The 25,005-nt window shown below is 38.1% G+C and overlaps 1 protein-coding gene across 6 annotated transcripts in view; it reads left to right on the forward strand.

The window, feature by feature from the left end:
• Positions 1-25,005, forward strand: part of mid2 (midline 2) — a 141,692-nt gene that overhangs the window by 47,804 nt on the left and 68,883 nt on the right. Inside the window, exon 1 of one of the 6 annotated variants that reach the window (XM_055177746.2) lies at positions 11,918-12,188. The exons of 3 other annotated variants lie outside the window; for them this stretch is intronic. The gene's annotated coding sequence lies outside the window, so the exon portion shown is untranslated. Of the gene's footprint in view, positions 1-11,917; positions 12,189-25,005 lie in introns of those variants that run through there. 2 more of the 6 variants (XM_055177748.2, XM_055177750.2) reach the window with 2 other exon arrangements.

A 25,005-nucleotide genomic window follows, 5' to 3' on the forward strand; every position in this document is an offset into this window, starting at 1 on the left:
TATGCTGCTTGATTTGCAAGTCATTGCATGCATACTGTCTCTGTGTGTTTACTTCAGTTACAAAGCGTTTATAGAAATAGTGTTATTTCTGTTGCATTTGGTCTCTTATGGGTCCTATTATAGTATGCAAACTTACTGTATGTGTTTACTCTGCTGTTTGATTTGCATGCCATAGCATACACACTTTTCTGTGTTTATTCTGTTAAGTAGTGTTTGTAGGAATAGCGGTATTTCTGAATCTGTTGCATCTGCTTTTAACATATATAGTATTATATTATTATACATACTTTCTCTGTATGTTCACTTCAATTACACAGTTAGATGCTTCAGTTACATGTCAGCTGCCTAAGTTTTCGGACGCAGCCATAGTGTTATTTCTGTTGCATTTGGTTTCATATGGGTACCATCTTAAGGTGCATACTTTCTTTATGTGTTTACTCTGCTGTTTAATTTACATGTCATTGCATCCATACTTTCTCTGTGTTTACTTTGTTTCATAGTGCTCATAGTGATAGTGTTTTTATTGTTGCATTGGATTTCATATGGGTACTATCGTAGTATGCATACTTTCTGTATCTGCTCTGCTGTTAGATTTTCATGTCATAGCTTGCATACTTTCTCTTTGTTTACTCTGTTTTGTAGTGTTTGTGGGAGTATAGTGTTATTTCTGTTACATGTGGGTTTTATATGTATAGTAACATAGTATGCATACTTATTAAATGTGTTTACTGATTGATTTGCATGTCATATATACTTTCCCATTGATTACTTTAAGTCAGTGTTTATAAGAATAGTGTTATTTCCATTGCATCTAAATTTATATGCTTGCTGTCATAGTATGCATACTGTGTGTGTTTGCTGTTTTAAAGAATTTGGAAAAATAGTTTTATTTCTGTTGCATTAGGTTTCATAAGGGTATAATCAATCATAGCATTCATACTTTCTCTGTGTGTTTACTCTGCTGTAGTGTTTGTAGCAACAGTGTTATTTCTGTGCATCTGATTTTCATATGGGTACAGACATAGCATTCATACTTTCTCTGTGTGTTTACTGTGCTGTTTTATTCAGAGTAGGTGCTTCTTTCATGCTTCACTCACCTCATTTCAGTTTCTTATGCTTCTCTGGAGAAACAAATGCCTTCAGTTGCATTCTTAGAATTGATAAACAACATCAATGCAATCTCCAATCTTACCATCTTAGAGACGTGCATCTTGGGCATGACACAGTTTTTTGCCACAGGCCAGATTATTTATATGAAATGACGGTTAGAATGTGCATATTTCACTTTACATTTCCAAATCTCTAAAAACTCGATATTAAAAGAGCAGCAATGTTACTGTGTCGCACTGACTAAGACTATTTCATTAGGAGAATGAAGGGTGCCTATCATCTATATTGCAGACATCAGGGATCAAATCTATGTTACATTGTTTCTCGAGCTGAAACATTTACGCTGGGATGCATTGTTTTATACCCAGTGACATAAGCCACATTGCTTTAGAAACAACACAACAAAGATTGTATTGAAATACATATCCTTTCTTTATTTTAAATCATGAGATGCTCATTTGCACTGTGCTGTCTGCCCTGCTACATTTATTATAACCCTCATGTTTCTTTTATCTCTGATCTCGCCACTGAAATGTAAGAGGAGGGAACGTAATGAGATTAGTCTGAAACGTGTTTACCAGTACTGATTCATATCAGTCCAAACGCCCCACTTACCATTAACCAATAAATCCAAAATTACCATCTAACTCAGCCAGGCTGCATGTGGCTGATTCATATCCAAGAGATATACTGAAGCGTGTGTTGAGGTTGACGGTCGGCCAAGAGGACTGCCCGCGAAATTGCTTTGAAACTGCTGGAGTTTTCTCTGTTAATGATCTGTCATTTTAAATGGTCCACGCGTGAGATTTCATCTGGCATGCCTCACCACCAGCAGCGATTCCCACTGAATCTTTACTGGTCATTTCCATTCACAGCATGGGACGACTGCATTACGCCTCCTAATGACCCACGGCTTCAGAATGAAAGCAGAGGTGCATGAGATTAGTTCTGTATTGATTTGGCCTTAAGAAGATAAGATACACTAACCTGTTTAAAGAGGGCTTAATCCTAAATGACCAAAGGTTTGGCTATTTATCATCGCTATGCATTTTTAATGCACTAAATAGCTACTCTATAATCATTCATTACCAAGAAATCCACTCTAGACAAACTGGACTGTTTGAATTTAAATGGGTGCCTTGTTTTATAATTTATTTATTCGTAAACTGATCAAAATGACTGATTGACCAAACATCATTATTCAAACATTACGCAATGCAACAATTCTAGAAAGAAATGCTTTATTTTTTGGAAGTTGTATCTTATTTTGACATCATTTCTGCACTGGATGTATACGGTGCATTGTGACATGACAAAAGTAGGTCACTCCTATTATAATCGATGAAGCTGTCCACACTCAAAATGCCCACTGCAATGCTTGCTGTGCACAAGTGCCATGTACGAATTTATTTCTATGAATTTCACAAAAACTATTTGAATGTTTAGGCTTGTGATGTTTCTGACCTGACCTACTTTTTTTTTAAAGTACAATCTTTTGTTTCTGACCATATGCATACATATGACCACACATTTTTGTTCATGTGCCAATTTGCTATGTTGCTTAGCAACCACAAATCAGTAAGGTTATTGGACACGTTTTACACATTGCAATGATGCATTTGCACAATTAATATGTTATTACATTTTCATTCAACAACATATGGGTGATATGATGTTTGGCTCTCTGCAAAGGTAAAATCTCTATATCACAGCCTCTGGTGGATTATTGGTTTGATAAACTATTTCACATTTAAACTGACCTTTTATTACCAGTGGATTTTTATTGTAAATAAAGTTGAAAATAAATGTGATTGGTCAGGCCGCAGCCGATTGGTCCGTAGTTACTAAGCATTTTGTGACGGGATGCAGTCAAAGATATTGAATATAACAATATGCACTGATATTACTATGAATTGGGGATCAATGCAGTGCTCAAAAATGTCGCTCTGGATGGCAACGGAGGCCCCGTCTTCAAGTTAAAGAGCCAATCGTTAATCAATAAAGACTAACGATTCTCTAGGGGAGGGGCTCTATACAGACTCACATGAGGTACATGCCAAGTCACTGAAAAAGTGTTTTAGTGCTATTTCAGCTTAAGAAATAAAAGGAATTGTATAGTTAATGTCAGGTTTAAAGGATAGTTCACCCAAAAATTAAATTAATGTCATTAATGACTCACTTCCAAACTCGTAAGACCTCCGTTCATCTTCAAAACACAGTTTAAGATGTTTTAGATTTAGTCCGAGAGCTTGTTGACCCTTTACTGAAAATCTACGTACGGTATACTGTCCATATCCAGAAAGGTAATAAAAACATAATCGAAGTAGTCCATGTGACATCAGTGGGTCAGCTAGAATGTGTTGAAGCATCGAAAATACATTTTGGTCCAAAAATATAAAAAAATACGACTTTATTCAGCATTGTCTTCTCTTTCGCATCTGTTGTGAAGCGCATGCGCAAGACTAAAGTCATGTGACTGCAGTGACGCGGATGACGTTCTACGCGACTGACGTGTTATCTGGTGCGCCCCAGCTGTTTTTTGTAAGTTTGAAATAACACGTCTTCCACGTCACTGCAGTCATGTGACTTTAGTCTCGTGCATGCGCTTCACAACAGACACACAAGAGAAGACAATTCTGAATATAGTCATAATTTTGTTATTTTTGGACCAAAATGTATTTTCGATGCTTTAACACATTTTAACTGACCCACTGATGTCACATGGACTACTTTGATGATGTTTTTATTACCTTTGTGGACATGGACAGTATACCGTATATTTCAATGAAGGGTCAACAAGCTCTCGGACTAAATATAAAACATCTTAAACTGTGTTCTGAAGATGAATGGAGGTCTTAAGAGTTTGGAGCAACATGGGGGTGAGTCATTAATGACATTATTTTCATTTTTGGGTGAACTATCCCTTTAATTGTTGGTCAGAAATATGTTGTTTTAGCACGCAGTTTAGAGACATCTGACTTTCCCCATTCAAGTACATAGGACTTTAGTCTTGCATGACTGAAATAACTACCCAGAGGTGTCATAAACATGGCCGCTGAGTAGCGCGACTTCCCTAAAAGGACTTTGATGCGGCTTCCTTGTGTCAACATGTCCTGAAGCTAGTTATTACATGAGCTCATCTACTTTTGTCTGGCGAGAATGTATGACAGAGTTTAATGCAGTAGCCCAGTCATTATTTATTTTACAACTTGTATTACACTTTAATTCCTGTTGCGTTTCACAGGCAAGCTTTTCCATCCCCATAAAACAAATCACTGCCTTCTGCAATCATCTGCTCTCGAGCAGTGGGCGATGAGATGGCCCTTAGCAAACCATTTAAAACCACCAGTGATCTTATCCTTTCTGACAGCCTACGACAGAAACTTAGGCTAGTTCAAGACAACATGTCGAGCTAGCCACTCATGCAGAGCAGTACGGCTGTGGCTTAAAAGGAAAAGCTTTTATTTTCAGGCTCTGCGTTTGTACTAAATCTATTTAAGGGTGTACGTCTGAATTAAATGAAGGACTTGAACGTCTTCAAATCAATCCACGTCCTCTGCAATCACTAATGACTGTTGGCTCTGTGGTAGGCACAAACCATATATCCCTAATTATTTCATTGGTTAATCATTATTGTTTTACTTTTTTGATTATTTTCTTTACTGCCGTTCTGTAAATCAATTTTAAAGCAAAAGCAATAATGGTATTACCCACTTCAATAATCACGGTCTATCTCTCATTTTTATTTCAGACTCAAGTCATTTCGTGCCTCTGGTGGATTTGCATTGAGATCATTTAAAGTTACAGTTTACAAATATTATTCTAAACTTGCATGACTTTATTCTCCATAAAAAAAAAACATTAAATAGCTGTATAGGTATTTACATGCAGACTCAGCAATACTGCAACGAATTCCATACATCCCCTAAAGGAAGCACACTTGTTTGTTGTAAGTGTGAGCTATATTTTGGCACTAGAGAGCCATGAGATTGTAAGTCTACTATATTTTTTGGAATAGCAGTCTAGGTGGCAATTAGCGCTTGTTTGTTTTGATCTTGAGTGTTTGTGCATCATACCTCAGTTAGTTGAGGGTGTAGGACAGACCGGCCTTATCCCAGCATGATCAACTCCACAGGGGTCTGCTCATACTTTTACTGTGTGGCATTTGTGCTTCTCCTGCAGTTTGCTAATTGTGTCTTTCAGAAAAGCAAGAAATAGATATTTGTTCACTTAGTGAAACTGGGTTCACATTGCTTAGCTGAATATCTGGATGTTGCTAATAAATTCCAACTGTTAGGTTGTGTATTTAATACATTCTCGTGGTGCATTGTAATCAATTCCACTTTTTCTTGCATTTCCAATTTTTAAAGGAAAACACCACCGTTTTCAATATTTTACTGTGTTCTTACATCAACTTAGACGAATACATACCTATTTTTTTCAGGGTGTGCACTTAATCTTTGTAAATCGCATCATGAATGTGTTAGCATTTAGCCTAGCCACATTCATTCCTTACCGTGGGTTCACACCAGCCGCGTTTGAGGCGTCAAATTCGTGTCTACCGCATCTAGTTTGCCGCTTGAACATTTGGAGTTTAATTGCAATTCTAGTTATCGAGACATTCACGCGGAAATTCGCGTGAATGTGAGGGGCTTCTGCGACTACACTCACTTTCTGTGACTATCACTTCACTACTAGAGCAAGCTCCTGATTGTTTAACGTGGCACGTTTTTACGCCAAAGTTAAAATTTTTCAACTCACGCGTTTCCAGCCGCAACGCTCAATTCACGCCATTCGCGCAAACTAGACGCACGAATGAAGCGGAATTGTGTCTACAGCGTTGCGCTAAACGGCTCATTCGCTGTGCGATACCTCCAGACGCGCGTCAATGCGTCTATACATTGACTTAATATTGAAATCACGCAACATTAGGATCCAAACAGGGATGAATTTAGAAGCCACCAAACACTTCCATGTTTTCCCTATTTAAAGACTTTTACATGAGTAGTTACACAAGTAAGTATGGTGGCACAAAATAAAACGTGGCATTTTTTAATGCGGATAAAAAATGAGAACTATACCCCCTCTCGCTCAAACTTCCGTCAATATTACTGCGCCCAACATCGAAGTGCTGCAAACTCACAATGCAAATCAGCACCATAACCCGACGCGATGTCCCCTCCCTCCATTGTAATGAATTAAAGCCAAAAATGTCCAACCATGGTCGCCGACATGTTACGGAAAAACGTCAGTTTGGAGCCAAGGCATGCGCAAAAGGAATCGTCAGTGGAGCCAGAAGCAGAGCCACGGTATCAAACTTCCGCCCAAACGCTCGTGCGATCAATTCAACCATGCCAATCATAACGACACGCACCGTTTCTATAGCATCAAATTACAAGCTAAAATGAAACTTATCACAAAAATTAACACTTCAACATATATCAGCGTGATAACAACTACTTGAAAGAACCAAAACCATCTTTCAGAAACTTTTATTGGAAGTGTAAATATTTTTTTATTTAGAGCAGAGTCCCATTCGTTTGAATGGAGAGGGCGGGGTTTATGACTTGTACTGCAGCCAGCCACCAGGGGGCGATCAAAGAGCCAGCGGCTTCACTTTTCAAGACTTATGAGGCACACCTGGTCATAACACTGTCATAATCATAAGTGGGCATTTACATTACAGTCTTAAAGAACAAACAAAAGCAAAACTGAATTGCAAAGGATCACAGAGCAAGTGACACACAGTCAAAATATATATATATATTTTGTTGTTAAAACATTTAAATGGATATTCAGAGTTAAAAAAGCAAACCATGACCCCTTTAAACGTCTTCATGGGAAAGATGGATCAGTTATTTTGTTTTGTATAGATATGTCATGAATTAAGACACAGCAAATGTTAGGGTCTGAGTTATGGGTATGTGAATGAGGTAATGCAAACTGAAGAATATCTCTAGGGAAAGTAGAACTGATATTTCTGGCAGTTTAAGTTGGTTAGTCAGTGTGAAGGCATCTATGTATGATAGTAATAGAGTCTGTGTATTAGACCTCCACGTCTGTGTCAGAAACAATACGTATTTGTTCTACTGAAAATAACAACATACACAGCAACAACAACAATATAGTCTGTCTTTACTGTTTTTGCAGCTTTACTGAGAATTTAGCTTGGCCAGTGTTTTATAACCAGGACACAAAGAAACATGTTTTCTGTATATAGCAAAATACATACCAACAGTACTTGATATTTGCCATCGTTTGCATGCCTTACTTTATCTGTATCCACCTTTTTCTGAACAGGGTATTTTCCCATCATTCGTAGTGGAAGCCTGTGGTCATATTCTGTGGTTGTGTTTAAGTTCACATTGCTTCACAATCCATTACCTCATAGTAGTTAAAATTAGGTGTTTATGTCGAAATTTGCATAAACGCCTATGCAGCAACTGCTTAATTAAACTAGAAAACAATTTAAGTCGGTTTATTGTTATCGCTCTCTTCTGCATTGTAAGAGCTGTTAAGCAGAACGTAGATCGGGTCTTTGCATAACCAACACTTAACCTTTTGTCGAGTGGTACAGGCAATATATAGGCCTACAGAAATATGCAGACTAAAAACATGCCTTTATGTGTAGGGATACATGCAATATATACAGTACGGATATACTGTATGCAGAATCGAAACATGTCTATAAAGTTTAAGCATGTTTATATATCTATCTAACATATGAGAGAATATAATATAAAGTTAGACTGTAAAAAAAGTCTAATTTGTTAATGATTAAGACAAATACTATCTAGAAAGATATTAATTGGAAGCCAACAACAGACAATGAACCTGTGCTTATTTTTATTTTTAACAGTTTTGATAAATGGTGTGTTAGTAGCTTCTGCAATTTTTAATGACGCTAGAAAGAAAAACAGGAAAATAGAAATAGGAGACTGTCATGGCAGCTTCACTTGGTTGTTCAAGAAACTTGTGGGAAACAGCGCTAAATCAGATGTTGAAAGTAAACAAAAATAGGAATAGATGCACTTTGTAAAGAGTGGGAAAGTTGTATCAGTGGTTTAGTGCACATGTTGTGGTTTAACCCAAACTTTCATATTAAGGAGGTGGAGGATTTATAAACTAACCAGAACTCTACCATCAATTAGCACCACAGCTTCCTGTGGATTTGGCTACTTCTCCTAACACTCCTATTTTAAGAGGCAAATTTGATTAATTTCATTCATACGTTGTTACATACAATATGTTTTTTACGATTAACATAATTCACACTAGATCCCTCGTAAAATAGTTAACTCCCGTACAAATATTAATTCTTCTTTTTTTATGCTGAATGCCAGAAAGACAAGAATAAGATACAATGAAATGTTCAATAGTTTTTTTCTTATTTATTGCTCCTTCTTTATGACTTGTTTAACCAGTCCTACACGCACACGTCTCAGGTGGGACTTGAACCTGCGATCAGTCCGGTAGGCAGTCATCTTATGCCCCATTCAGACGGCCAGTGACCAGCAGTAGAAGAGCAACGCGATCTTATTCATTTCAATGGAAACCTGGCAACTTTCGGCGACACGAGCAAAAGTGACCGTTGGCGACCGTATGAGCGTGTCTAGCGACACGAGAAGTTAAGAAAAGTTTAACTTTATGCAAATGTCGAGCGAATTTCGGGAGCAACTACCAATAGAGACAGAGCGCAGTTATGCAAATTTGAAAAACACGCCCACCGGGGGGGAATTCAATCCAACCGTCTCCGTTGACTTTGTATTGCGAGAGGCCGCCTCCTTGTCATTTCTGGCTTATAACAAAAAACAGAATAATGCCTAAAAGCTGCTGTGTGACAATATGTACAGCTAACAAGCCAAAGAACCCAGAAATACATTTTTATAAACTGTCGAGCCGTAACCCTGCCTTTGAGGAGAAAAAAGTGGAACGCCGACTACGTTTCCCCCTAGTGGACGCAGTTCTACTAATATGAGTACTATGAAAAGTTGCCTGTTTCCACTTTTCTGTCTGTAAACGCTCGTTTTTTGGGGTCGACAGCTTATAAAAACTTATTTACAGATTAAACTTAAAAACAGAATAATACCTAAAAGCTGCTGTGTGATAAGGTGTACATCTAACAAGCCAAAAAAAAAACCAAATACGTTTTTATAAGCTGTCGACTTCAAAAAACGAGCGTTTAAAGACACAGAAATGGAAACAGGCAACTTTTCATAGTACTCCTATTAGTAAAACTGCGTCCAATAGGGGGAAACGTAGTCGGCGATCCACTTTATTCTCCTTAAAGGCAGGGTTTTACGGCTCGACAGCTTATAAAAACTTATTTCTGGGTTCTTTGGCTTGTTAGCTGTACATATTGTCACACATCAGTTTTTAGGCATTATTCAGTTTTTTGTTATAAGCCAGAAATGACAAGAAGGCAGCCTCTCGCAATACAAAGTCAATGGAGACGGTTGGATTGCTCTCCCCCCCCGGTGGGCATGGTTTTCAGGTTATGACGCGCTGCGCTCTGTCTCTATGAGAACGAAGCAGTGGAGTTCACATAATCCTTCTCTCGTCAGTTACTGGCGTGGATGGTACTCATTTGTTTATAACAAGCAGATTTAGAAACGCCTCATTGAAAGAGACTGGCGACACACAGCGATAACGTCGCTGGCTGTCTGAACGAGGGGTTACTGTGGGTTTACACCAAACGTGAAGCGTGCAATCGCATCGCGTTGCTCGCTCTAGATTACTTGTGGGATTTAACCTCATGTCATGCAAATTTTTCGCTCCGCGTCATTGCCGCAAATAACCAGAGCAAGCCAATTACGTTTATGGAAGACCAGAGCACACTGTGATTGGCTGTTGGCCACGCTTCAGACAAGCCTTTCATTAAACGTTAACGCTTACGCCCTGTGTGAATGCGCCGTAAGGCTCTAACAAGGATGCTGAAGACAACAGCCCATAGCCTCTTGAGGTCAGGCAGTGAGGTTTACTTTACTGCACAGCTTTTACTCACTACAGCTGGTCTTTGTTACAATTGCTTTTGATTGGATCGTTTTTCTACCTAATCCCGCCTCCCGGACAGTTGAACGTTTCGGAACATTCATCAGTCAAGTCTGTTTGAAAGTTCCATTAACATCTTTAAGTTGGAAACGATCCGTCTCCCCATGTTTCCGATTCAAGAGGGCGTGTGGAGGCAGCTTGTCATGCAGCGTGTCGCCCACCACAGACAGTCAACAGACTGAGTTAAAGAGGGGCGACGATGCGTTTCCCCCTGGTTATTCATGCTGATGTGCTGATGATTATTTGTTACGTAAGCAGCCCTTGTGTCACTGTGCTTCCTGTCAGCTAAAGTTTTACCCTCATTCCTTCACCCAGGGGCCTCAAACTGTTGATGAACGGCTTATGATACTTCATTCGCTGAAATAAATGTTTTAAAAAGACAGACAGGAATGTCTCAAAAACATTCAGGCTGCGGAAGGGTTCATTCAGGCTGCACTGAGGCTTCATCATGAAATAAGAAAGACACAATGTTGTTAGACCGCCTTAAAACATATACTGCACTCCAAGGAAGCCCCAATTGATTTACTGCCTCTCAAGGCAGCTATTACAAAACACATTTTTGCATTTCGTCAGATGACCATAGACGTTTACATTCCTGTAATGTCTTTTAACATATTATCTCCGCTCCAAAAGGAATAAGCTTTACGAGTCTGACAGGTTTTCCTTCTATGATAGGCGTGTCACGTGACAGCAGGCATACAGAAAAATCATTGTCTTTAACTGTATGACGACAAGCATTTCATTGAGGTTGTCAGTTGACTAAGTCGCAAACAGTTCCCTTCACATACAATAGAAAAACACTACTTTCGCAAATCACATTCTTGCAAAAAAGTAAAAAAAGAATAAGGCCTTTAGTCTGTCAAACAACTTTGGAAATAAACAACACGTGGTCCAATATTATGGATGGCATATTTAGGAATCTCTAACGGAGAAAAGCTGTGCTAAAGGGTCTATCAAACTCTTAAATCTGGCAGAGCAAGTACCCTTGATTTCTGCACTGATTTTTTAAAGTGACATTAGGCAGCAACTGCACTGTATTTATGGACTAGTATCCTAGACTACCAATAAATAGTGATTGTTTATGGGTACATTACCAGTAATAAGTTAAGAGCATGGTATGACAGCCTGATCTTATCTCACCGTGATCCAATCAAAATGAAATCTACTAATAATTTAACATCTTTGTGTAGTCTAACATCCGTGTTTCTACTTTAAACTGTCTATGTTTTTTTCCATTAAAACAGGAAATAAATCGCAGATAACCATGCGGTTAAATTAGGTTCACATTGCTTAGTCGAATATCAGGATGTTGCTAATAAACTCCAATGTTAGATTGTGTATTTAGTAAATTCTTGGATTGCATTTGTTATTTGTTTGGTATAATGGCTTTTTTTTAGCTTTTTGTCATTGTTCCAGAAAATATTCAGTCAGGACTTTATCTGAGAAGTGCATACTGTAATTTGCATACATCACATATAGGTTAATTTCTTTGTAGCATATATTTTTTACCCCTGCTGATTTCTTCTTATTAATTTACTCACATACAAGCTCTCCATAGACATATACTGTAGTTATGCGAGATTTACAAATGGGTCATGGCTTCTCATTTCCATTCCTCAGCCGATCGTAAGATCCATAATTCACATTATGCTTCATATTGCATATCGAATAGAGACGCAGGAGCCTCCTCTGGTGAAAGATGACGGCCAATAACCGAAAATCTGCCATTTAAACTGACTATAAGCGGACTACATCTTGGCATCTGTCTCATTTGGGAGACTCTCTGCCTCTGAGTAGAGGTTCACACTGTACGGGTGGGCGGAGCCGCTTTCCTGCGATTGTCTGGCCGCGAGCTCGCTCTTCATTTCTCCAAAGTTGCATGTCGAGACACACCGCATCGAGGATTGAGTCGACACGGCTGCGGACACAGATTGTTACTTTTTTCTGACACCTATATTTTCATTGTTTCCCGTTTTCTGGTTTCTTTCAAGATGACAGAAGAGAAGAGTATTCGACATTTAAAGCTGGTATGTGAGTACTCATCCGGTCAGCTCGCGCTGCTGGAATTACAGTAACGTTAGTTGGGTTATAACGCAAGGACACAGGCATCTTTAGATTACGGTTATAGAGTTAGTTTAGTTGTCAGGTTTGAGTTTATACGGGATACTTTTTAAGTAAAAGCGGAGAAGTTTTAATGCGTGTGTTTGTCCGGCCGTGATTCTTCTTCAAACCAGGGCTGTATTACAAAAGCTAGTTTGCTTCCTAGACAGTATACTTTTGAGCACCTAAAATGCTGCGCGCGCACACAATTCCTTAAAAATTGCCTTTTGTAGTCATTGTGTTTTAAATTTAGTTGTGTTTTTTGTGCTCAGCCTACTTGTTTCTTGTCATATTTGACGCAGTATTTATAGTATGCGTCTGGAAACATCTGTTTTGTAATATTGACTAACATTGTTTTGTATGATGGATGATGACGTAGACACAGATAAAGAGACTCATAACGTAAACATTTGTTGCAGTATATTCATAAAATTCTGTAATTTTGTGTAACTGTCAATATGTTTTTATCGGTAAAACTGAGGTTATTCCAAATAACAATTTGAATGAGAAGTAAAATATATATTTTTTTTAATTAAGATGATTTTGAAATGCATTTTCAAACTTATTGTAAACAAACTAATTACAGTACAACGGAAGTACATGTATATAATTATATAGGCTACTGCTGACAGCTGTTTGTGCCCTGTTTTGTAGTCTGAAAGTGGTAGCTTTTAGTGATATATATTTGAAAACAGAATTAACTTAAATATTTCTTTTTTTACTTAAAGTTATATAATAATACAGGAAAGTAATGAAATTTATGTTGGTAGTAATTGTATCATCACTGCATGATCATTGTACACTCAAGAACATAGAAATCTATCAGCAGCTGTTTGGATCACATGACCCCACTTTAATTGTTTTCATGCCTCAGCTGTTTTTGATTTATAAGTGATTTTTTACCCATTTCTGTACAATACGAAGCAGCACATAGCATATTTCTTTTGTGGAAGCTTTCATCAAAGCCTGTCAGAATCTTTTAACAGTAAGCAGGTACATGGTGGTTTGTTGTGCTGGCATGTAAAACACCCTGTAGGCAGACCCTGAGTTGAAGGTCATTAAAATGTCATTTCGCATCAGTCATTATGAAAAGATTATTTGGAAGATTGAAATGATTTGTGGCACTGCTGGCTAACGTTACTTACAATACTAAACCATTTAACATTTATGACCAGGATACTTAAAGGTATGTTTAGTGGCAAGTGCACAATAACACCCTTCATGTTCCTACATATTTATATTCTATTCAAGATAGACTTAGTTCACCGCCAACAAAAACACAAGAGATTAGCTGTTAAAAAAACACATGAATTATGACTACAACTCTCTAAGCAAACAAACTCGAAGCTTTGAGCAGAAACACTGTATTTAAGAATCCCAATTTTTTAAACCGTTGTGCTCGACACAGCTGAATTACACATAAGCAGGAGCTGAATGAGATGGTACAGAAAAGGCTAAAATTGGGGAAAATTGAACATAACTGTGTTGCTTGTTGTTGTCTCTGGCGCATGAACAAAATGTGATCGACTGTTATGTGGCCAGAGGGACCCATAAATTGCCATTTTGTCATTTATGCATAATTGTAATATTCATTTTGCAGTGAAAGTCTGTAAATCCTAAGAGTAAATCAAGTCTTTCAGAAAGCCTGTTGTTTCGATTGCTTTGTTTTGCAGAGGCCATTGTGGAACAGATCACAAGCGTCGTTTGACATGATTCAACCCGATGTGCAGATCTTTCATCTGACGTGACCAATTTTACATTAATCAACCAGAACTCAGAACCAATCTAAAGGATAGATGATGTAAAAATTGGTTGTCGTTGCTCATAATCGTTACTTATGTGTATGCCACTTAAATGCATTGTTGTTGCATTTAAGTCGGGAATGTAACCGTTTAACCTTACCTTTGTTTGTTGGATCCAGGCAGGTGTGGCTGGGTTAATTTACAAGTCTACTTTGTTGTCAGCATTCCATAAGGAACATAAATAACCATAATTAATAGAAACAAATGTCCGAGTGTAAAGCTTATAACCTTCCTGTTGTCAAAGTTAGAGTGACATTTCAGCTTTTGTAACCTTTTGAGTAAAGTACCGTAGATGCACCCTTATTACACCATTATTAATCCACGAAGGTAAACATTTCATGCATTGCGAGTATCGATCAAATTCAGCTCACATACAGTAGTGCACTTTTGTGGCTTCTAGAAGGACCGTATTGTGGATTAATTTGGCTGGCTCTGAGAAAACCGTAAAAGGTACGTTTTGCACGGTTCCTAGCAGACGCTGCACTGATTGGGTCGCTTTGCGTTAGCTGGTGCTGCTCGCAGACTGGTTTAAAGCTCTAGTGTAATTCGATTTAAGGTAATAATGTATGCAATGAAGGTGTTGCACATTGACCCATGCTCTCGGTCATGTTTTATTTAGGACCCGCAGGTCCAAATACCGCAGACGTGCAGGTGTTGCGGTAGTCCCATGCTTTATTTATATAGTGGTTCATAGTGAGCCCTTGGGTATCACACAAGGACATCAGTATGAAGGAGTTTCAACATGCTGCTATTTAATTTAAGCTGCAGAAATGCTTGAAAAAACAAACATCTTGGTTTGGCTTCTATTGTTGTCACTAAGGGAAAAGCTAGCAAAAGATCATGGTTTTACCATGTAACTGTACATGGTTGTAACAGAAGTAAACAAATATATAACAAATCCACTGTTTTTTTGTGGTACCATATTGCAATCTTTTAATCATGATTCTGCAGTTCTGGGTCTCAACCAAGCCTTCAGATAATCAAATTTGCAGGCTGAATCCATTGTTGCATACCATCTGCAGTACTTTTTAAGTTGCTGTATACATCTCAGATGTCTCAGATGAAAGTATTTTACTGTTTCAGCCAGATGTCGCGTTAACAGAATATTTTTCATCCTTAACTGAATTGTTTTGGCAGTGACGGGTTGTCATGGCAAGACGGTCATCATTTTGACATTAGCCAAAAGGTGTTTGACTTTAAGCAGTGCTGCGCAGACCGACAGGCTACGCGATTAGTAACCATTTGTCTCAAAATGCGCTGATTGGTCTGCGCAACACTTCATGAAGTTGGGTTCAGCCTTCAGAACAAAATTAAAACCGCAACAAGAAGTCATCTGTCTGAGGTAATCACACTGTCAGGGCTCATTTCTGCGATAACAATCAGCTGCCTATACATTATCCCTTACTTACGACCCTGTCTATCAAAATGACAGGCAATGAAAAAGTGAAACGCAACCTCTCGCATTGTAAGCAGCATCTTTTAGACGCCATGTGTCTACAAAGTTTAAGTTTCAAAAAAATTCTCAAGACCTCTGTGTTCTTTTCAGCTGTGCTTTGTTTAACTGTTTCTGAATGTGAGAGTGCATCATCTATGAGTGGCCTCTTGCTTCTCCATGACAGCACTCCAGCTTTAGATTACAGTGCCGTGAGGAAGCTTTCATGCCGCCTCTGGTCTCCATGCTACTCATTTACTGAGTGGCATTTTCTGTTTGCATGTCACATTTTTAAGTGTGTCTTGAAAAAAAACGAGGTTTAATTGGATTTTCTGCCCATCCTGTTGTGCCCAGAGAGGAATGCTGAGTTGTGAGCCGCTGGACGTGAGATAGACTCCTTTCTCCAAACTTTCTCCAGCAAACAGCAGCTGAGCAAGAAATAGGCTGTGGTCTGTTTGGTGACTAAGAGGTCTCCATAGAGACTTAAACCACTAACACATTCAATTCAAATCATCGGATTGTGGGTGTTCTGGGAAGGTTTAGACAATCTTATTATACCTCACGAGGTTGATGATTCTAAATGTTGTCCTGTTGGATTTTTTAGGGTATCCAAACAACAATGTAATTGGATGAGGTAATCAATGTAATGGATATCTTATTACCATAACCTCAGCCTTTCTCTGCTATTATTCAATTTGTTGCTGCTTCAAAACTTTAAGAGTTGCCTTTAGAAGCAGGATTGTAAGGCGCAGTAGACACTGGCCAAATTATAAGGCAGCCTTTTACGTATCCCTTTAAAAGAAGTAAATCCTAGAATCTACTATGGCAAGATCAGTAAATAAAAAAGCCCAAGAAGGCTAACAGCAATGCTGAGTTTAATGTAATTTAAATCTAATATTTTTTTAACTATTCCTGTTGTTTAACTAGAGAAGCATTGAGTTAGCAACCCAAAGATTTTGGGTGATTCTCACGAAATCCAGACTTAGAAGGTGTCCAGCATCAGAAGTTTTAAAAAGCCCTTGAAGCCATTTTTTTGTTGATTAAGGTCTGAACTTACTATAACCATTATTTTTAGAGGATTTGAAAAATATTTCCCAAATTATTTAAATTTTTTAGATTATCAATCATTATTACACGGCTCTCTGGAATGCTTGATTCTGATTGGTCAGTTGAGACATTTGCAGGTTCGTTCTTTTCAAATAATAACCGCTCCAAAATAATAACGCATAGCCGGACTACTTGCACGAGTAAAATCGCTCCGCGCCAATAAAGATCAATAAAGATTACTGTCTGTTTGGCGCCATCTTGTGACAAACACTCGACAACCACGACAAGACACAGACAGCTTACTGAGACTGAACTTGACAAAATAGAGCATGACAGCTAGGAAGCCAACACACAAAAAAATACAGAATGGGCATTAAAACTTCTCAAAGACTGGCTAAAAGAGAAAAAATGGAGACAAGTATGAAGCAGAGGGTCTTAATAAGGTATTACGATCATTTTATGCATCTGTGCAAAGTTTCGCGGAAGGATAAAAATGTTAATTTAAAACAAATATGCCAATAAAATGTTTCAAATTCATATTCATGTCCAGCTTCGCGTCGGGTCCTGATCACACTGTCGGGGCTTATTTCACAATAACTACCGGATGCCTCTACATTATCCCTTACTTATCAAAATTATCATTACCGCAACATGATATTACATTAAATATATGCATTTACAAACTCATGTTTCGGTAATGAGAACTAAAAAGTTGTCTAGGTACTATGACAAACAAAATTTCAACTTTTATCTGGAGAGAAAAAATAAGAACTGCTTACCTCGTAGCCATCTTGAGTGTCACAGTCAATTATGTCCCTTACAACTATTTTTTTGTTGTTGAAAATGTTAGTTCCTTGAGGTCTTAAACAATTATTGAAAATTGTTGCGGAGGATGAGAAAATTGGTCTTGCACACATTTATATTCCTTATTATTGTCTCTACATTTACCAATAATCACCAAATACCATGTTTCTTTACTGTAAATGTTTATATTATAGCATGCACCGAAGCTTTTTATTTTTTAAATGTTTTAATTATAAATATTTCCATGTCAAAGAACTCAAATCCATTCATGGACATGTTGCGGTAATGAAAATTTGCCCCTTAAATGTGGAAAAAACAACAAAAAATGCTTATTTTGATACTCTTTGCATTTACTGTTTTTTATCAAAATGTTTCATGACACCTCATAAGTCTAATTTCGCGAGAAGCACCCTTATGGGTTCGATACCCAGGGAACATAAATTGATAAAAGTACAGTAACTTGAAATAAGTTGTAAACAGGGAAAAGTTGTAAGTTGTTTCACATATCAAATGCATAAATGTAAGTGTTTGTTAGTGTGGTGCGCTAGTTGGGAGGTTGTCTAAGTAGACAGCAAGTCAGCCTACAATGTTTTAGGACAGGTCAGGGCCCGCAGCTGCTCCAGAGGTGAGCATATGGGATTATTGGGTTGCGCTGGCGTGTATGTGCAGGCGGGTGAGAGGTCAGGAGTTTCCTGCAGCAGCTGATTGAGGGAGGCTCCCACAGTGATTGTTAAAAGCCAGACGCCGTGTGTGTCCTCCTTATACATGTGTTTGCGCATGCAGTGACCTCATATGGCACAAAGGCTTGTCAGTGACGTCACCCACCCTCATCTCAAAGCCTCATCCTGCGGGGCTGGTAAAGCTCAGGGCGGGGTGCGTCTCAACAGTATGATTATATACACACATGAAAGTACAACTCTTGTACAGTTTTAAACTTAAAAATATAAAAAAGTGTTTGCCACAGCAAAAACGCCTATTTTACCAAACTCATATGTTATGAAAAAGACTGAAAAAGTATACATAAAATATAATAGATTTAGAATAGAGTAACAAAGGAATACAGGGTGGGACTTTTTTCCTATTGAGAATTACGCAAATAGATTGTGAATGGGTCAATCATGGTGAGCTATGGCATTATTGGTGAATAATATTTTCCCCTCCACGTCGTCTAGTTTACAGCAGTACAGTAAAGTCATTTCAGAGTTTGACAAAAGATTTTAATAAAAAAATCTTTCATTGAAAATGAGTACTTATGCTTAATCCACATGATTGCAGCAAATAAGGGAAATTTTTAACATTTTAATAATACTTAAATACTTGGCGGGCTGTGACATGCAGAGACAGTAGTAGTGTCTGAAATCCATATTTCATTGCACGCATCATCTGCCGTCGACTCATTTATTATGACTAAAAGAAACACTGTCTCGCTGTAAGTTCATGTGAATAACCCTTCCTTACCTTTTGCATATTTACTTTAAAAATCACAACAGAACGTTCTCACATCCCAGCTCTGCCCATTAAAGCTAATCTCTATGGATATGAGCTCCTTTGTTGGGAATGCAGGTAGGAGGAAGAAAGGGGATTGCGAATCATGAGGCAGGCCAGCCACTCACTCTTCAATCAGGCGTGCGGAGAGCAGAGACTCCTACGCATACTGTCGGTTCAGTAGTAACAACCCAACTTCAGGCACAGCAGGATTATACCGGATTTATGCCATGCATAATCCATGAATTATGAATATCCATGATCCATATGTTTGTGTATCCGGTTGTGGAATGCTATCTATAGCACACTGTGTTAAAACACATTTTTTCCAAGCTATATGTTTGATGGCTGATTATCTTCTGTCATCTAGAATAAACATACGAAGAGGCCGATGTGAATTGTGTTGAATGCTGTTTTAGGTGACAAATGGTGTTAGGGTTTCACCAAAACAGCAATAATTCACTTGGCACATAGCTCAGTGCCATTCGATTTCCATTGCTCATTGAAGCTTTAAAAAACCCGTCTCACAGGAATAAATGAAAGATTTCTATCAAAAAGTACATAGTACTACATAGTACAGCAAACTTTTCATTTTAAATGTGAAAAGTGTTCTGTGATATGGTGCCTTTAAGTATTGAATGGATTTCATAGTGCAGTCCATCTTTATAGAAATTGTAAAGTCCAGAGGAATCTAATCCTCTTGTTTATTGCTGAACAGACTCATAGAAGTGATCTAATGTTGCCCCCCTGAAGCCAAATTTTCCAGTCTGTTTTCTGATGTCCCAGAATCCTGTGTTAAATGTGTGCCCTGCAGTGTATCGAATGAGCCTAATGGTGTGAGCATTGGGCTACTATACACCGAAACATCCTGTCAAAGCTACGTGCACCGAAATAACAAATTGCCTTTTTTTCTGAAGGGGGTGAGAAATGCAATGGCCTGCCTCAACACAAATGGAAATGCATAAATGGAACAGCAAGACTTTGACATTTCAACAAAAAGAATCAGCAAAAACAATCAAAGTTAGTGAAGAAAAACAATGCCTTCTTCCTACCCCGTCCCCAAAGGAAATACCAAACATTACAGCTGCTTATAAATAGCATCTCTTCACTTTCCACAGTCAAATGCAGGAGGGGCACCACGACGCAGGGGACACGCCAGTATCTCAACCGCATCTGTCCCACACTTCCTCTACACCATTTCACTCTTCCTCTGTCTCTTTGTCTCCCCCCTTCTGAATGAGTAGCAACCTTGTAACACTTAACAAACATCTGTTTATTTATTAATAGTGGTGAAATGAATCACAAAACTCACGGTTCAGATAACATTACTGTTTATGAGGCACAGACCAGATCATTTTTTGAATAATTTTTTGGATCATTTTTCAGGTTGGAAAAAATTTACATTTTAAGAAAGGATGTGTTAAGTTTAACACATTCTTTTGTGTTATCGATGTTATCTAGAGTTAAACATTTGATTTTTACCGTTTTGGAATCCATTCACCTGATCTCCGGGTCTGGCGGTAGAACTTTTAGCATAGCTTAGCATAATCCATTGAATATGATTTGACCATTAGCATCGCACTTAAAAATAACCAAGGAGTTTTGATTTTTTTTCTATTTAAAACTTGACTCTTCTGTAGTTACATTGTGTACTTAGACCGACGGAAAATTAAAAGTTGTGATCTTAGTACATGATGTAACTACAGAAGAGTCAAGTTTTAAATAGGAAAAAATATCAAAACTTTTTGGTTATTTTTTAGCGTGATGCTAATGGTCTAAACAGATTCAATGGATTATGCTAAGCTATGCTAAATCTGGTACCGCCAGACGCGGAGATCGGCTGAATGGATTCCAAAATGAAACGCGTCTCGGTGGCTATGCACTTTTTGACTCTTTGGTGGGAATAGGGCATAGGGATGATCACGTGTAATTGGAATTCGACCAGACACATTCAACCACATGTGCGTCTGTGCATACAGAAAACTGCTCACTTTAGTGTTTTTTTGCAGTTAACTTGTTTAAAATCTTGAGTGTTAACATTTCCAAACCTTTGAAACATGTGCAAATGATAAACGTTCTCTTTTGAAATTTGCGTATTTATCCGCAAATTGCATGCGTGCCAAACCGTGGGGGATGGTGAGTATGGATCACGGATCAAGTGCAGTGCAAATTGATGAGCGACAACGATCGTTGGTGACAGAAAGTGGGCGTCCAGCTATGTGACACAGTTGAAAACCGTTTAACTTTATGCAAATGATGAGCAACTTTCTGGAGCGACCACCAATGAGAATGAAGCAGTGGAGTTCAGATCTTTCATCATTTACTGAGGGGACGGTTTCTCATTTGTTTATAGCTGTTACTACAGCAACCAGAATTAGTACGCCTTCTAACAACCTTATTAAAAGAGACTAGCGACACATAGCGACAATGTCATTGGTGGTGTGTATGCACAGTTAGAATGAGAAAGTGCAGCCGGCTGTTTTTAGTTTTGAACCTTGTGGACTTTTAAAGAGGACCTATTTCATTGCTAAAAAACAAAGTTATTTTGTGTATTTGGTATAATACAATGTGTTTGCGTGGTTTCTGGTTAAAAAAGCACATTATTTTCAATATACTATAAATTTTTGTAGCTCCTGATTTCACTCTCTTCCTGAAACGCATGGATTTGAAAAGCTCTGTGTCCCTGATTGGCCAGCTAATCTCTACGTTGTGATTAGCCTCAATACCTCTGACATCAGCCGGAAACGTGACCATGTTTGAAAGATTGGGTCACAATGCAATCCTAACAGGAGTTAACTTACATGCTGTGAGTCCGAAGCGGGAGGAATTATGATAATGTCGGTCTTGTATACATCACCAATCCCAGGAAGTAAACTGTTGCCTACAATCTGTGTGTGTGTTGTAGTCCAAGAAAGGAGATTTATGTTGGAGACGACAACTCGCGTCATTGTTTACTTTGGGGTTTTTACCTTTAGCATATCGTTAACATGTACTAAAACACACTTACACACCAAAGGAAATTTAAAAACGAGAATCGGACAATAGGTGCTCTTTAAAAGGTTACATAAGCATTCTGGCTGCATGGTCCTAGAAACTAATCAGTTCAGTTGATTGGTCAAATAATGGCACGTTTTTCACACTTTGCCACATTTAGTACTGCTGATGAAATCTGTTTGGCTGGAGATAAAATATTCATGGGTCAGAGGGATCTCAAGCAGTGCCAAACATGAACAGAATTTCAATTTCACATGGTCTACATTACTATTGCTCATTTATAACTAGCTCATATAGTAGCTGTATTCATGATTTTAGAGAATGAGGGCATGTCTATGTTATTTTGCTAATTTGCTATCCTAAATGCACAGTTGGTTCTTGTTAGTGTTATTTTATCATTGGTATTCATAAACATAGTTTTTCTTTACTGTCCATAACCTGAGCAGAACAGACCTTCAACCTGCTTTTGCTTCATGAACCAGCAGATGAGAAATGAAGTTTTGCTAGAAGCCCATTTATGTGCCGCTCAGACTAGTTTCATGCAGTCCGCAGACAATTTGCATATTATTCATGGGAATTTTAGCGTAAAGGTACGGCATTAGTTTGGCCGTCAGTTCCTTTCATGTCAACACTTTCTGCTCTTCATGTCAGCAAACTGGAAATGAAACAAGACTGCAAATAAATTTTTCGCACACATGTTTGTTTACAGTGGCTTAACTAAAGGATTTGCAGCATTTTATGCACGTTTACACTCTCAAAGATCACAATCTTTATGCATTTATCAAGGTAAACACTATGGTGCTAAACCAGTAATGTTTGGAGATTCAGCACATCGTTTTAAATGCATGATATAGAAGTATTATGGTGATGGGAACATCAGATAAACCTCTCATCATCTTCAATGTTTGTGAATCGAGTCTCTGATTCTCTAAGTGCTTAAATCAAAGAGTTTATTTACTCTGATGTTTGGTGCCTTTGATGGTAAACCCCAGTTTAAGACATCTAATACTCGACTCCATTGGGACAGTTTGTCAGGACACTGTGGTTAAAGAAAAGCAACATTATCCCTGTTTTCAATTCTCACCCGTCTCTTCCCTGAAGGGATCTGGAAGTTTAGACATGGGGTCAGCAGTTCATGTCAGAAACAGCAAGCTAGAGAATGTAACCAGGGCTTTTTTCCTGACCTGTTTCTCTATAATCTTGGCTTAATATTTTATGAGATTTTGTGCGCATTTTATCCCATTTTTATTCTCACCAGATCAAATGCACATCAATAATGAAAATGCTTTCGGGTAGGTGAAAGAAAGAGATCATGGAGGTATCATCTGTTGTGCTTCAGCTAGATAAGACACCTCTTTAGGAAAATGACATGTCTCTCTGGAGTGTTAACTTTTTGCAGTTGGTTCATATGCCTGCTAGTGGTGGATAATTAATTTTACAAGCAGTTAAAATAAGGTGTTGACCTCATGCTGAAGTTTTGAAGACTATAAAGAAAATAAGTCATAAAAATAAGAAGTCATATGCTAATTATTGCACGGTAGCGTTTTTAGACTTTTATTGTGGCTGCTGTGTGTCTGCAAGTTTGACGTAGCCTTCTTCTTAACTTTGCATTAGTACAAAGCTTGATGTGAATTTTTTGTGATGAGAAATGTTTCAGTTCTCAATATTGCAATGATATGGCATTTAATGAGATTTTAGTATCATGGCAAAAATCCTGGAAACAGTTGTGACATTGCTGATATCTGAAACACGTGAGATGTACACTCAGGAGAACATCCCAAAAAGCAGGAGACTTAAGGAAAATATTTCAATTTAATAACATTGCTGTCTAGGAGGAACAGCATATTACATTGGTTCTATTTTCTAAGGGAGAACATCTCTACAGGTTTCCTGTATTCTCTGCTATCTGCTGACCCCGTCACTTTCATATCTGGGACAAAAGAGGCTTTTTCCATCATTTCACAGGGCTACTATGTTCATGTTGTTGGGCAGCAGATGGGCTCTGACCTGGATCTGTGATCTTCGGATGTGAAGGTTACCCATCTGTGTTTGTGCAGATGCCAGAGTATTGGACCTTTAGTCAGCACCGACTTCTCTGATCCTCTATGAATCTAACCAACAGGAGTGCTGTTTACATTCTATGAATAGATTCACTTGTTTTATTAAGCCAGCCCATCATTGAGGAAAGGAAACCAGTAGCCGCATGGATTACATAAAAGTAGAAGCTGGACCATGGGTGTGGAAAAGCAAAGCTACTTTTTAAATAACTTAGCTGACCTGGTCTAAATATTGTACAAGAAAAGCACATTTACCATTGGTACTCGTGTTGCAAATAGTTTAGGGACTAGTTTGTTCGTTCCAGATATGTAAAGCTGTTCCGTCAATTTGTCTGTCAAGTCGGAAGGATTATTCGCCATTCGATAAGGACCTGAAAGGACAAATTTACATAGTCATACTTCAGATGTAATTTTTTTAACTACTAAAATAGATTAGTCAAAACATTTATCAATTATATAAACTTAAAGCCTTGTGGTAGTTTATTTTAGGGATGTAAATCAGACACTCGTCATGAAATGATAAAATATATTCTCTCAGCTCAGTGATTGGTTTATCGAAACCTCAAAAAAATGTGTGATACAATTTTGATTTGATTCAGTTCAGGGCATACCTGTCAACCCTCCCGTTTTTCCTGGGTTTCTCCCGTATATTACCATTATTTTCCGCCATCATCCCATTTAAACAATTTCCTGTATTTCTCCTGTATTTTTTTGTCTTTCTATAAAAAATACCACTGGCTGTATTTGATGTTTGCTGTATTCACCTCCATGAAAGCAGGTGGCAGTATATCTGTTACACTGCAAAAAAATGACTGCATGCTTTGGCGGAAATGCATAGACGGACGTTACGTGAACATGGAGTTTGGCAAAATAAAGGTACCATATATTGATATTTTACGTGTGGCATCGATGCATATAACATTATTTTTTGATCGATGCATTGATCCATATCGATGTTTTGTTACACCCCTAGGTAATTTAGTTTATTAAACACAATGAATTTAAACTTTTAGGATATTTAAGATATAAATTGTTGTTAAAGCGTAACTAAACCCCTGGTCAGAGTCTGACTCCACCCACTGGCAATATTTGAAAAATGCAAGAAAAGTGGGCAGATCCCAAG

The sequence above is a fragment of the Misgurnus anguillicaudatus genome, chromosome 16 (assembly GCF_027580225.2).
Source record: "Misgurnus anguillicaudatus chromosome 16, ASM2758022v2, whole genome shotgun sequence".
In the NCBI taxonomy this organism is placed as follows: Eukaryota; Metazoa; Chordata; class Actinopteri; order Cypriniformes; family Cobitidae; genus Misgurnus; species Misgurnus anguillicaudatus.